The sequence below is a fragment of the Girardinichthys multiradiatus genome, chromosome Y (assembly GCF_021462225.1).
Source record: "Girardinichthys multiradiatus isolate DD_20200921_A chromosome Y, DD_fGirMul_XY1, whole genome shotgun sequence".
NCBI classification, from domain to species: Eukaryota; Metazoa; Chordata; class Actinopteri; order Cyprinodontiformes; family Goodeidae; genus Girardinichthys; species Girardinichthys multiradiatus.
Genome location: NC_061818.1, coordinates 22225270 through 22239056, shown reverse-complemented (window position 1 = coordinate 22239056; position 13787 = coordinate 22225270). Strand labels below are relative to the sequence as shown.

General features: G+C 43.5%; 1 protein-coding gene across 1 annotated transcript in view; it reads left to right on the top strand.

The window, feature by feature from the left end:
* LOC124864062 (centrosomal protein of 112 kDa-like) overlaps positions 1 to 13787 on the top strand; it is a 176086-nt gene that overhangs the window by 24391 nt on the left and 137908 nt on the right. The gene's annotated exons all lie outside the window — the stretch shown is intronic.

Here is a 13787-nt window from a genome sequence, read left to right as displayed (position 1 = left end):
AGATATCTGCTGGATTGGTTTTTCCCGCAACGTCTGTTACTAAATAGTTTTTTAGGTTGTTTTGTTTTTGGTTTTTATTCATATCTTAGATGTGTGGTTAACTGTACTTTTTATTTAAAAATCCTAAGCAGGGACTTGGTATTCACATTAGCTGATGGTTAGAAGGCCAATGTACAGAGCAATAGTTATTTTGAGACAACGATTATGTGTTCTCCATGACCAAGTAAACGTGAATGAATTTAAGGTCTGATAGGTGCCGTATATTTCCTTCCATCGCTTTTTCTATGCAACTTTTTCCTTTTTCTTGCTTTATATGTATACAAAAACTAGAATAACACATGGAAAAGTCAAATCTCCCCTGCCTGCATTAAGGTGTTAGATATCCCAAAGTCATTTATAAACACCCGTATACATGGCTTATATTGTTGGAATGGCCAATTCCTCTAAGAAGACAGAAATATTGCCAGCTTCCTCTGATGACTCTTTCTTTCCGTATGTGAATTTAAGCAGAAAATCCGATTCTGAAAGCATGCTTTGAAGTCTCGTCTGACCCTCCCCAACTCTCCCAAACCTCCAGTCATTCCTTCCACTGAGCACCTTAAACGTTAAATATAAAACTGTGCATGACTCGTCTGTAATCGTCATGGCTTTTTGTGGCTGCAGCAGTCACTTAGATGGCTTCACTGTGAGGAGGATGTGGGTGTGGGGAGGAGTTCATGGGAGAAAAAATGACACACAAGACATTGTTGAGAGGTGTTCTTGACATGGTGTTCTTCACTGTTTGTCCTTTAACCTAGAATCGCACGGTATCGGTAAACTGATTTTAACTCAGCTACTGAAAAACAAAAACGTTAGATCGTATCTTAGACTGGCTGACTGGCTCAGTATGGATGAATGTCATGGGAATTTATACTCTACACTGAATGCATGCAACACATGTGGGTTTACACTGGTGTAGTGATATCCAGTATTTCAACCCTGTTACAAACTGTAAAGCTTATGAGCTGTTGTCATTTATAAAGGCTTTGATTCAACTGTATTAGTTTTTAAGGCGGTGGTGTCCAAACATTTTTCCATTAGGGCCATAAACATAAAGTTGAATGCACTTGGGGGATGTTTGGCGTTCTGTCCACTAGAAAAGTTAGATAAATGTAGAATCCTGGTTAATAAATGAGGAATAATTTTTGTTATACCACTAAAGGGCAAAACATAGTTGTGCGTACTTGACTCCCCAGATGTACACGCAGACTCGAAGTGGAGTGACTGACTGCTTCAAGCAGTCAGTCGCGAGTATGCACAGCGTCATGGCCACTCTCTGCGCAGCACTGACAAGTGTATTCTTCTTCTTCGTCCCTAGTGTGGTTTAATGGCCTTTAATACCTACTTTTCCTTTTGTTTTTCCAAAGCTACATGGCAAATTAGCTCTGCCTCCTGATCCAATAACTCCATGCGGAGTCTGCGCTGCTCACAGTACGCCAGACTATGTTCTGCCCTTAACATTGTATCATGTAACCTTTTTTATTTTATCATATATTTTATTTTACCTGTCGTACTCTTACTCGTCGTCTTCCAGGACTGGGTCGCGGGGGCAGCAGACTCAGTAAAGACACCCAGATGTCCCTCTCCCCAGACACCTCCTCCAGCTACTCCAGGGGGAGCCCGAGACGTCCCCTGGGCCTCCTCCCAGTGGGACTTGCCTGGAACACCTCATGAGGGAGGAATCCATGAGGCATCCGGTATAGATGCCCAAGCCACCTCAACTGGCTCCTCTCGATGTGGAGAAGCAGCGGCTCTACTCCGAGCTCCTTCCGGATGGCCAAGCTCCCATTCTATCTCTAAGGGAGTGCTCAGCCACTCTGCAGAGGAAGCTCATTTCAGCTGCTTGTATCCGGGATCTCGTTCTTTTGGTCATGACCTAAGGTTTATGGCCATAGGTGAGGGTAGGAACGTAGACCAACCTGTAAATTGAGAGCTTTTCGGCTCAGCTCTCTCTTCACCACAACGAACTGGCACAGTGCCCCCATTACTGCAGCAGCCGCACCGATCTGTCTGTCGACCTCCCGCTCCATTCTTCCCTCACTCGTGAACAAGACCCGAGATACTTGAACTCCTCCACTTGAGGCAGGAACTCCCCTCCAACCTGAAAAGGTCGAGAACCATGGCCTTGGACTTGGAGGAGCTGATCTTCATCCCAGCTGCTTCACACTCGGCTGCAAACCGCCCCAACGCATGCTGTAGGTCTTGGCTAGAGGGGGCCAGCAGGACCACGTCATCTGCAAAAAGAAGAGACGAAATCCACTGGTCCCCAAAACCAGACCCCTCCGGCCCTTGGCTGCGCCTAGAAATCGGCTGACCGGTGACAAAGGGCAGCCCTGCCGGAGTCCAACATGCACTGGGAACAGGTCCGACTTAGCGGTGGCAATGCGGACCAAACTCTTGCTCCGCTTGTACAGAGACCGGATGGAGGGACCCCGACTCCATACTCCTGGAGCACCCCCCACAGGGCACCTCAAGAGACACAGTCGAATGCTTTCTCCAGATCCACAAAACACATGTGGACCGGTTGGGTAACCTCCCATGAACCCTCGAGTACCTTGCAGAGGGAGTAGAGCTGGTCCAGTGTTCCACAGCTGGGGCGAAAACCACACTGCTCCTCCTGAAGCCGAGGTTCGACTATCGGCCAGACTCTCCTCTCCGATACCTTGGCGTAGGCCTTACCAGGGAGGCTGAGGAGTGTGATCCCCTTATAGCTGGAACACACCCTACAGTCACCCTTCTTATGAAGGGGGACCACCACCCCGGTCTGCCAGTCCAGAGGCACTGTCCCCAACCGCCACGCAATGTTGAAGAGGCGTGTCAATCATGACAGCCCCACAACATCCAAAGACTTTATGTACTTTGGGCGGATCTCATCCACCCCCGAAGCCCTGCCACCGTGGAGCTTTTTAACCACCTTGGTGACTTCACCATGGGTGATGAAAGAGTCCAACACCAAGTCCCCAGCCTCTGCTTCCACCAGGGAATGCGTGATGGCAGGATTGAGGAGATCCTCAAAGTACTCCTTCCAACGCCCGATAATGTCCCCAGTTGAGGTCAGCAGCTTCCCATCCCCACTGTAAACAGTGTTGGCAAAGCACTGCTTCCTCCTCCTGAGGCGCCGGACGGTGTGCCAGAATCACTTCAAGGCTAACCGGTAGTCCTTCTCCATGGCCTCACCGAACTCCTCCCAGGCCCGAGTTTTTGTCTCTGCCACAGTCTGGGTCGTGGCGCGCTTGGCCTCACGGTACCCATCAGTCACCTCAGGAGTCCCACAAGCCAACCACAGCCGATAGGACTCCTTCTTCAGCTTGACAGCATCCCTTTCTGCCGGTGTCCGCCACCGTGTTCGCGGATTGCTGTGCGACAGGCAACACAGACCTTACGGCAACAGTTACGGGCGGCAGCATCGACAATAGATGCGGAGAACATGGTCCACTCGGACTCTATGTCTCCAACCTCCCCCGGAATCTGGTCAAAGCTGTCCCGCCAGACGATCCCAGCAGACCCTACTATACTTGGGCCTTCCAAGTCTCTGACTCTCTCCTCTTCCAGCGGACCCAACTCACCACCAGGTGGTTATCAGTGGACAGCTCCATCCCCCCCAGCGAGGTGACATTCCACATCCCTAGAGCCAGCCTAAGCATCCTGAGATCGGGCCGTAGAGGTCTCCACCTTCGTCCGCTGCCCAATCCTCTTAGCACCGGTCCCCTATGGTTCCTTCTGAAGGTGGTGGACCCACTGGGGGATGGCCTCGCATCTCTTGTTCGGGATTGGACTGGCCGGGTCCCGCGAGGAGCAACCTGGCCACCAGGCACTCTCCGACGAGTCCCGACCCCAGGCTCCGACGTACAGGGCCACTTCACATGCCTCAATTGTGTGGTCCTCATGACGGGGTCTTGAACTGCTCTTTGTCTGAGCCATCACCCGGAGCCTGTTAGCCATGGGAGAGCCTACCATACAAGCACTCAAACCCCTCCACCACGTTAAGGTGGCGGTTCAAGGAGGGGTATGTTACTGCTAATATAATACGTAATATACATATATGTGTGTACATATATATACAGGGGTTGGACCATGAAACTGAAACACCTGTCATTTTAGTGTGGGAGGTTTCGAGGCTAAATTGGACCAGCCTGGTAGCCAGTCTTCATAGATTGCACATTGCACCAGTAAGAGCAGAGTGTGAAGGTTCAATTAGCAGGGTAAGAGCACAGTTTTGCTCAAAATATTGAAAGGAACACAACATTATGGGTGACATACCAGAGTTCAAAAGAGGACAAATTGTTGGTGCACGTCTTGCTGGCGCATCTGAGACCAAGACAGCAAGTCTTTGTGATGTATCAAGAACCACGGTATCCAGGGTAATGTCAGCATACCACCAAGAAGGACGAACCACATCCAACAGGATTAACTGTGGACGCAAGAGGAAGTTGTCTGAAAGGGATGTTCGGGTGCTAACCCGGATTGCATCCAAAAAACATATAACCACGGCTGCCCAAATCACGGCAGAATTAAATGTGCACCTCAACTCTCCTGTTTCCACCAGAACTGTCCGTCGGGAGCTCCACAGGGTCAAGATACACGGCCAGGCTGCTATAGCCAAACCTTTGGTCACTCATGCCAATGCCAAACATCGGTTTCAATGGTGCAAGGAGTGCAAATCTTGGAATGTGGACAATGTGAAACATATATTGTTCTCTGATGAGTCCACCTTTACTATTTTCCCCACATCTGGGAGAGTTACGGTGTGGAGAAGCCCCAAAGAAGCGTACCACCCAGACTGTTGCATGCACAGAGTGAAGCATGGGGGTGGATCAGTGATGGTTTGGGCTGCCATATCATGGCATTCCCTTGGCCCAATACTTGTGCTAGATGGGCGCGTCACTGCCAAGGACTACCGAACCATTCTTAAGGACCATGTGCATCCAATGGTTCAAACATTGTATCCTGAAGGCGGTGCCATGTATCAGGATGACAATGCACCAATACACACAGCAAGACTGGTGAAAGATTGGTTTGATGAACATGAAAGTGAAGTTGAACATCTCCCATGGCCTGCACAGTCACCAGATCTAAATATTATTGAGCCACTTTGGGGTGTTTTGGAGGAGCGAGTCAGGAAACATTTTCCTCCACCAGTATCACGTAGTGACCTGGCCACTATCCTGCAAGAAGAATGGCTTAAAATCCCTCTGACCACTGTGTAGGACTTGTATATGTCATTCCCAAGAAGAATTGACGCTGTATTGGCCGCAAAAGGAGGCCCTACACCATACTAATAAATTATTGTGGTCTAAAACCAGGGGTTTCAGTTTCATTGTCCAACCCCTGTGTATATATATATATACTGGTCCTTCTCAAAATATTAGCATATTGTGATAAAGTTCATTATTTTCCATAATGTCATGATGAAAATTTAACATTCATATATTTTAGATTCATTGCACACTAACTGAAATATTTCAGGTCTTTTATTGTCTTAATACGGATGATTTTGGCATACAGCTCATGAAAACCCAAAATTCCTATCTCACAAAATTAGCATATCATTAAAAGGGTCTCTAAACGAGCTATGAACCTAATCATCTGAATCAACAAGTTAACTCTAAACACCTGCAAAAGATTCCTAGGGCCTTTAAAACTCCCAGCCTGGTTCATCACTCAAAACCCCAATCATGGGTAAGACTGCCGACCTGACTGCTGTCCAGAAGGCCACTATTGACACCCTCAAGCAAGAGGGTAAGACACAGAAAGAAATTTCTGTACGAATAGGCTGTTCCCAGAGTGCTGTATCAAGGCACCTCAGTGGGAAGTCTGTGGGAAGGAAAAAGTGTGGCAGAAAACGCTGCACAACGAGAAGAGGTGACCGAACCCTGAGGAAGATTGTGGAGAAGGGCCGATTCCAGACCTTGGGGGACCTGCGGAAGCAGTGGACTGAGTGTGGAGTAGAAACATCCAGAGCCACTGTGCACAGGCGTGTGCAGGAAATGGGCTACAGGTGCTGCATTCCCCAGACCTGGGCTACAGAGAAGCAGCACTGGACTGTTGCTCAGTGGTCCAAAGTACTTTTTTCGGATGAAAGCAAATTCTGCATGTCATTCAGAAATCAAGGTGCCAGAGTCTGGAGGAAGACTGGGGAGAAGGAAATGCCAAAATGCCAGAAGTCCAGTGTCAAGTACCCACAGTCAGTGATGGTCTGGGGTGCCGTGTCAGCTGCTGGTGTTGGTCCACTGTGTTTTATCAAGGGCAGGATCAATGCAGCTAGCTATCAGGAGATTTTTGAGCACTTCATGCTTCCATCTGCTGAAAAGCTTTATGGAGATGAAGATTTCATTTTTCAGCACGACCTGGCACCTGCTCACAGTGCCAAAACCACTGGTACATGGTTTACTGACCATGGTATCACTGTGCTCAATTGGCCTGCCAACTCTCCTGACCTGAACCCCATAGAGAATCTGTGGGATATTGTGAAGAGAACGTTGAGAGACTCAAGACCCAACACTCTGGATGAGCTAAAGGCCGCTATTGAAGCATCCTGGGCCTCCATAAGACCTCAGCAGTGCCACAGGCTGATTGCCTCCATGCCACGCCGCATTGAAGCAGTAATTTCTGCCAAAGGATTCCCGACCAAGTATTCAGTGCATAACTGTACATGATTATTTGAAGGTTGACGTTTTTTGTATTAAAAACACTTTTCTTTTATTGGTCGGATGAAATATGCTAATTTTGTGAGATAGGAATTTTGGGTTTTCATGAGCTGTATGCCACAATCATCCATATTAAGACAATAAAAGACCTGAAATATTTCAGTTAGTGTGCAATGAATCTAAAATATATGAATGTTTAATTTTCATCATGACATTATGGAAAATAATGAACTTTATCACAATATGCTAATATTTTGAGAAGGACCTGTACATATATATATATATATATATATATATATATAGTATATATATATTTATATAATACGTATATATTAAATTTTATTTTATTTGCCTGTAAAACAATCTCCCCCTAAAAATAAAAAAATGTACATCAACCGCCAGATTCGGCCAGATTTGCCTCACCCCGCCGCATAGAATCATTAGGGGGCCGTAAATGGCGACATTTGGGATGTTTATGCTTAAGAGATTTTGTTTCTCTTTTAACGGTTTTACTCTTTACAGAGATTATGTTCATCAAATTAAATCAGTGCCTTTTAGGGAAAGAGTTAGTGCTGAAGAAAGTACGTGCTTGTTGATATGGAGGTATTTTGAGTTGTATCTGCATTTCACACTCACACATTGCCATGCACTCCCTTTTTGCTTCCCTTTCATACCCATAAACCATTTCAAACCCATGTTGCAACACCATTGTGTATCACTATATGTGTCTTGCTAATTAATTGTTGAATTGAAAAATTATGGACAAAAATAATAAAATTGCTCCAATGTCATATAATTTTAGTTTAAGATTTTATATTATACCCTGTTTCTATTGATTTTGACAATAAAATAGATTATGATTCTCTGATCAAAACAAAATAACTACAAGCTACTGCTCAGAGACTTATACCCATATTTCCTTGCAATGGACTAGGTTTGCTCAATTGTGGAAAAAATTACAATCATGATTATTTTTTGTTTTTATACTAGGAATGATCAGTTATCCAGTTTGGAAAAACAAAGTTTCAGTTTCATATGAAGAGTGAATTTCCTTCAATATGATTTTTTTTCCCCTTGACACCTTCTTGCTAAATATTTCCTTAAAGTATCTGACTATGTATTTATATACATATGGGATATAATATAAATAAATAAAAATGTTAAAAATAAATAGCTAAACAGCCTGTGTATTTATATTGTGTGATGTAGCAGTGAGAGATGGTGTTTGTGACCATTCTGAGATGGATCGATACATCATGTACATCGTTATGATAAAAGTAGAACTACATGATGACACTGATGCGTTTAACCCTTTAGATTAAGAGGTGTTTGACACATGTGTAATGTTCCATTTAGACCCCTGCAGAGTTTGACCTCACACCTTATATTCCCATTTGCTGGTTTAATTTTTTAAAGCATACATGTTGATTCGTGATTATTAAGTGACCAGATGCAGCACAGAGGCGCTGGTCTTTTCAGCTTTATCGACAGCTCTGTTCTTTGAAAGAGGCCTCTGATGTCGCACATAGCTAACTGTAGTTTTAAAACAGCATTACCTTGACAAAGTGATCGATGCCACTCTTTAAGTTTTCACAAAATTACTGTTTTTTGTGACTGGAAATATTTTTTTTTTTTTGCAAGTGAAAGAAATGTGTAGTACCTATCTTTCAGCCAGCTGTCGGGCAGTGTGCAGAGATACAGTATTTCACAAAAGTGAGTGTACACGCCTTTTTCCATTATTTTCTTTCTGGTGTCACGTGACTCGTTACGAGGTCTCAGGTGAGAATGGGAAGCAGGTGTGTTAAACCTGGTGTTATCACTTTCACACTCTCTCCTACTGGTCACTAGGAGTTCAACATGGCATCTCATGGCAACGAACTCTCTGAAAATCTGAAGATAAAAATTGTTGCTCTACCTAAAGATGGCTGAGGCTATAAGAAAATTACCAACACCTCTGCAGCACGGTGGGCATTAGTATTCAGCGGTTTAACACGACATGTTCCTCTCAGAACAGGCCTCAACATGGTCAACCAAAGAAGTTGAGTGCACATGCTCAGCATCATATCCAGAGGCTTTCTATAGAATAAATGGATGAGTGCTGCCAACATTGCTGCAGAGGTTGAAGGGGAGGGGGGGGTCAGCTTGTCAGTACTCAGACCGTACGCCACACGCTGTAACAAATGGGTCTGCATGGCTGTCTTCTGAGAAGGAAGCCTCTGCTAAACATGATGCACAACAAAGGGGTGTACCCACTTTTGTGAGATACTGTTGGTGGAGGAGGGGCCGCACCCAAATACTCTCTGCTCCACATAACCGGAGAAAACTCTTGCACTTTCTTTGGGATTTCTTTAAAAGGACTTTAAACTAGCACAGTATGACTAAAAGGTTTTGCGGTTTCAAAACCAAATCTTTACTTGGATATAGTTGCTTGATCAAAAAAATCCCGACTGATCGGAGTAATATTTGTTGAAATGTGTACAAAAACATAATCCCCACCAGAAAAGCAGCAGTGAAAAGTGGATTCAAAGTGTATATGTGCAACAGATTGTGTTCAGGAGCCCACAGCGTGAGTAGGAGCCTTAGTCCCCATGTCTATGGACAACTCGATTCACTAAAAATAAGAACTAAATCACCTTCAGTGTTGACACAGCTTGACTGTTTATGCCCTTTAGTGGGAGGCTATGTGTGCATGGCATGCCTTTAGGTGGAGCCTTTCCCCATAGTCTTTCCCTAGACATATGTGACAGCTTATAGGTGAGTTCTGGATGTTGTCTTGCAGGAGCACAAAAGACCTGTTAATGCTACAGCACACTCTGGAAGTGCTTAGTTTTAAGAAGGCCGGGCCTTTATTTAGAAATTCAATTAAACTGTGACTGATGAGTCAGTTTTAGCTTAGCGTACGCCTAAGGCTAGAGACAACAGAAGATACTGACAGAATGATAAAGTCTCACAGCCTTTCTTTTAGGCTTATGGTGTACAGGCCATCTCGAAGCTTTTCCCTCGGTACCTGACCTCAGGGAAAGATGGCAGCAGCCTCGTAGATGTGTGTCAAGCGGTCTTGGTCTAATGGTCACAAGCCCTCGACTGGGGATCAGATCCCTTTGCTTTCTGATGCCATAATGATGCAGTCTCTCTAATCTGACAGTCCTCTGGGACGGAGCTTGAGTTCTGAGCCTGTGATTTAGAGGGCCATGGCCTGTCTTATCTGATCGCTTTTGAAAGCTAAAAAAGGGTAACTGTGCGTCTCTGTAGTTTTTAACGGGGACTAGTTCTGCAGCTGGCTTTCAAGATTGTGCTTGAGGCAGGGAACCTTGAGGGATTTACTGTGTTTCATAATAATAAAGTTACTATTTCAAATATATCTCCTCTGTTCTTGTTACCTTAGTGCTTTATGGATTTATACTAGATAATTTGAATGATAGTCTCTCATTCTCATACTCTCTTTCTGTACATATAATTTTAGCCATGATCTTGGTCCAGTCTTTTTATCTAGACAGAGAGATGTTAAGTAATGTGCTGTTAGGTGAGGGAACGGTCTCTAGTTGCTCCTCAGTAAGTAGCATAGAGCTGTACAGGGTTTCTACACATTTTTCATTTAATCACTCCAGGCTTTTTGCAAACTAAATTTCTAGAGTTCAGTCCATATCTAGATGGGTCAGGCTTTAAATATAAATGGATGGATGGAAAAAACAATAGATCAATGGAAGGATGGATAATGGTAAAATGGTAGGACTAGATGGATGGGAGGATGGAGAATGGATAAGAAATCCATATTTTTATGCGTTAAGGATGAAAAGTCTAGAAACGCAAATATTTTTCCATATTCTGTTCTCTTTTCAATTAATATAAATATTTAAATAAATAAAAAGTTTTCACCCCCCACACCCCGTCATTTTATCTCTTTTGTGACCTTCCGACCTGTAACTTAATTATTTTATGTGAAAGGTCTGCCCAAAAAAGTCTAAGTTGGTATGTGGATATGTATGCACCCCATTTGCTATGAAGCCCCTAAAAAGTTCTGGGCCCGTATTCACAAAGATTCTCAGAGTCCTTTCAGAGAGCTCCTATCTTAGCCGACAAATTCCTGGCAAGGACTCCTAGCTTAAGAGTGATTCAGTTCTCTGCTGAGAGCGACTCTGAGCATGGAGACGACAGAGAGGAAATTGCAGCACACCAGAGAACATCTCCACAGACGGGAATCATCGTGAATGACAATTTAGGTTTAGGCTGCTGACATCATCATGTACATCTTCCTTCTATGTATATACTGTTTAGATAATTTTTTTGATTTTTTTCCAAATTAATTTGATTAGAGACTTGAGTATCTGTCCATAGGACCACAATAATCCATAGACTATAGAGCTGGGCTATATGGAAAACTGGCCAGAGAAAAGCCATTACTAGAGTTAAAATAAGAAGGCATGTTTTGACTTGGTGAAAAGCATGGGGGGCAATCTCCAAACGTATGGAGGAAGGTGCTCTGGTCAGATGAGTCTAAAATTGAACTTTTCAGCCATCAAGGAAAACGTTATGTCTGGTGCAAACTCAACACATCCCATCACCGAAGGAAAACGTCAACCCCACAATGAAACATGGGGGGGAACTGGAAAACTGTTTCAGGTCAGTGCAGGTCTCAATGCTCAAATCTGATTTTTTTCAGGAATCTGAGAGAATTATCCAAAGTAACTTGCTGCTGTAACTGCCACAAAGTACTGACTTCGGGGGGACATTAATGCACGCTGACACTTTCAGTTGTTTTGTCCTGTTTGTTGTTTGCTTTACACTTAAAATGATACTTCAGAGTTGTTGGAATGTTCTGTAAATGAAATGGTGCAAACTCTCAAACAGTGCATTTTAATTCCAGGTAGTGAGGCAACAAAACATGAAAAATGGCAATGGTGGTGAATACTTTTGCCACCATAAACAGTTCCTGGACAATTTTGTGATCGTATCCCCCCTTGAGCATAAAGCCCCTCCCCACTCTCAACATGGCATTCTGATATTGAACAGAAAAATAGATTGTTTCTCTCTTCTGCTCACATCCCCCATCCACCCCCTGCTTCTTCCCGCCCTTGCTCTCATCCTCTCAAAAGCGAAGTGTCAAAAAACATGGCATCTTACAGCGCTCGCTTCAACTCAGAAAAAGAGAAAAGGGAAGGAGCTGTACCACCCAGTTGGGACTGATTGAAGACATCTCAGAAGCCTTAGGTGTATGACATTCCTCCTTCTCCTCCTCCCTTCACCGACGCTTTTATAAACAAGTTTCAAACACCACTGATCTAGTTTGACAAACTTTCTCCAAAGAACATTTGAAGAGAGGATAAGAAAGTGACACCCCCACATGAGCTTTTTTATTTTTTTTGTTCAGGAACCGTTAGAATCAGGTCTCTACTTTACGTTTCGTTTTTCAGTCAACGCTTTCTCCCTCCTTCTCCACATCTGTCTAACTCTCACTTCTTTTTGACTTTTTCCTTTCTACTCTGACAAGTCTCCTGTGGTCCTCTCAATTGCACAAGAAATAGTGTTAAATGAAGAAAAAAGACAAGGAAGAAAGTGCCGAACACTTAAACGAGCTCTGTCAAGGATGCAGTTTGAATGTAGCTCAAGCGCTATAATGAGGAGCATCATCCAGAAGGCAATTTCTGCATTTTAGTTGGACTTTTATTTTTAAAGGGGCTCTAAGTGAGAAGGGAATTGCTGACTTCAGAGCATAACTTGAGCTCTTAAGTTTTTTCGACTGTTTCAGTCCCAGAGCATGGCTACATTTAGTTGTGTGCTGTTGATGTCTTCATTGTGTTCTGTCAATATTTAGACACACAAACAATACTGCAGTTAAATCATGTATTTTTCTTTTGATAGTTATGATAGAGACAAGGTCTAATGAGTTCTCCCAGTGCCAGGTAACATTTTGGGAATTTTTCAGGTTAATGGTTTTGATGACTAGAACAAACAAGATTTAGCCTCGGGATGTTTTTAACCACCGACTTGCTCACACACACTCACACATGCACATGCTCCTAAGCACATTTTCAAAGGAGCAACATTGTCACCCTGCTGCAGGTTTAACGCACCAGAAGATACACAGACTATACATGAGTGGTGACATCAAAGCAAACAAACCAGACAGTTTTTCTGTCAAAGGTTTTTCTTTGCGCTTCCATGTGCTGTGTGTTTGTGAGGGGAAACATCCTCTAATTAAAGACAGCAGCTTTAGGGAAAAAAAGAGGAAAACTAAGATTGTCAATGATCAAAAAAAAGTATATAAGTTAAGGAAGGTAACAAGGTTTGTTATGGAAGGATAAATCCATAAAAAATGTTGGGAAGAAGATGCAGTGTAGATTTTTACAGGCAAGCCCTCTCTTTAAGGAGTTTTGTTGCCTTTTTCAATATAAAAGGTATGCTGAGTTATGCAGCATTTCCTCTGTACACACACATTTTCTTTTGGCACTAATGGCATTAAGCATTAGCTAGAAAGGAAGTAGGGTAGAGAAAGAAGGGGAAGACCTGTAGTAAATGGCCCAGGGCCAGGAATTGAACCCAGGATAGCTGCGTCGAGGACTGCCTCAGCTTATGGTGCACTTACTTCTACAACTGAGCCCACGTGACACCGCAAATCGATTTCCTCATTCCAAGTTGGTAAAATTGACAAGTTCCTCACCATTCCCAATCCAAAATTGCTGCAAGAGAAATATTTTTAACAGGAACATGTGTTTGTAGAAATCTTGGCTGGATGTGAAAAGTATGTTTTAAATTTTACATCTGTTATGGATATATTTGCAGTCAATCCTGATATGTATCTGATTTACTCTTTTTACTGAAGACATTGTTCGGTGGTTAAATAGTTTTTTCCCACTTGCCAGGAATGAATCCTGGCAAGGCTGAATGATTCTATTTGTTTGCCGTCAGCAGGAAAAAACACTGTGATGATCTCATTAAACCCCCCATTGTTCTGTTAGTACTGTTAACATCTTTTAGTGAGCGTGTTGCTTTAGTGTGTTGAAATGTAGATAAATATGTTGTTAAGGTTCAGGGATCCTATTGAGTCTGGAAAAGTATAGAATTTGATTTAAGCTTTTTCTGTTCTAGGTAAGTATAGAAAAA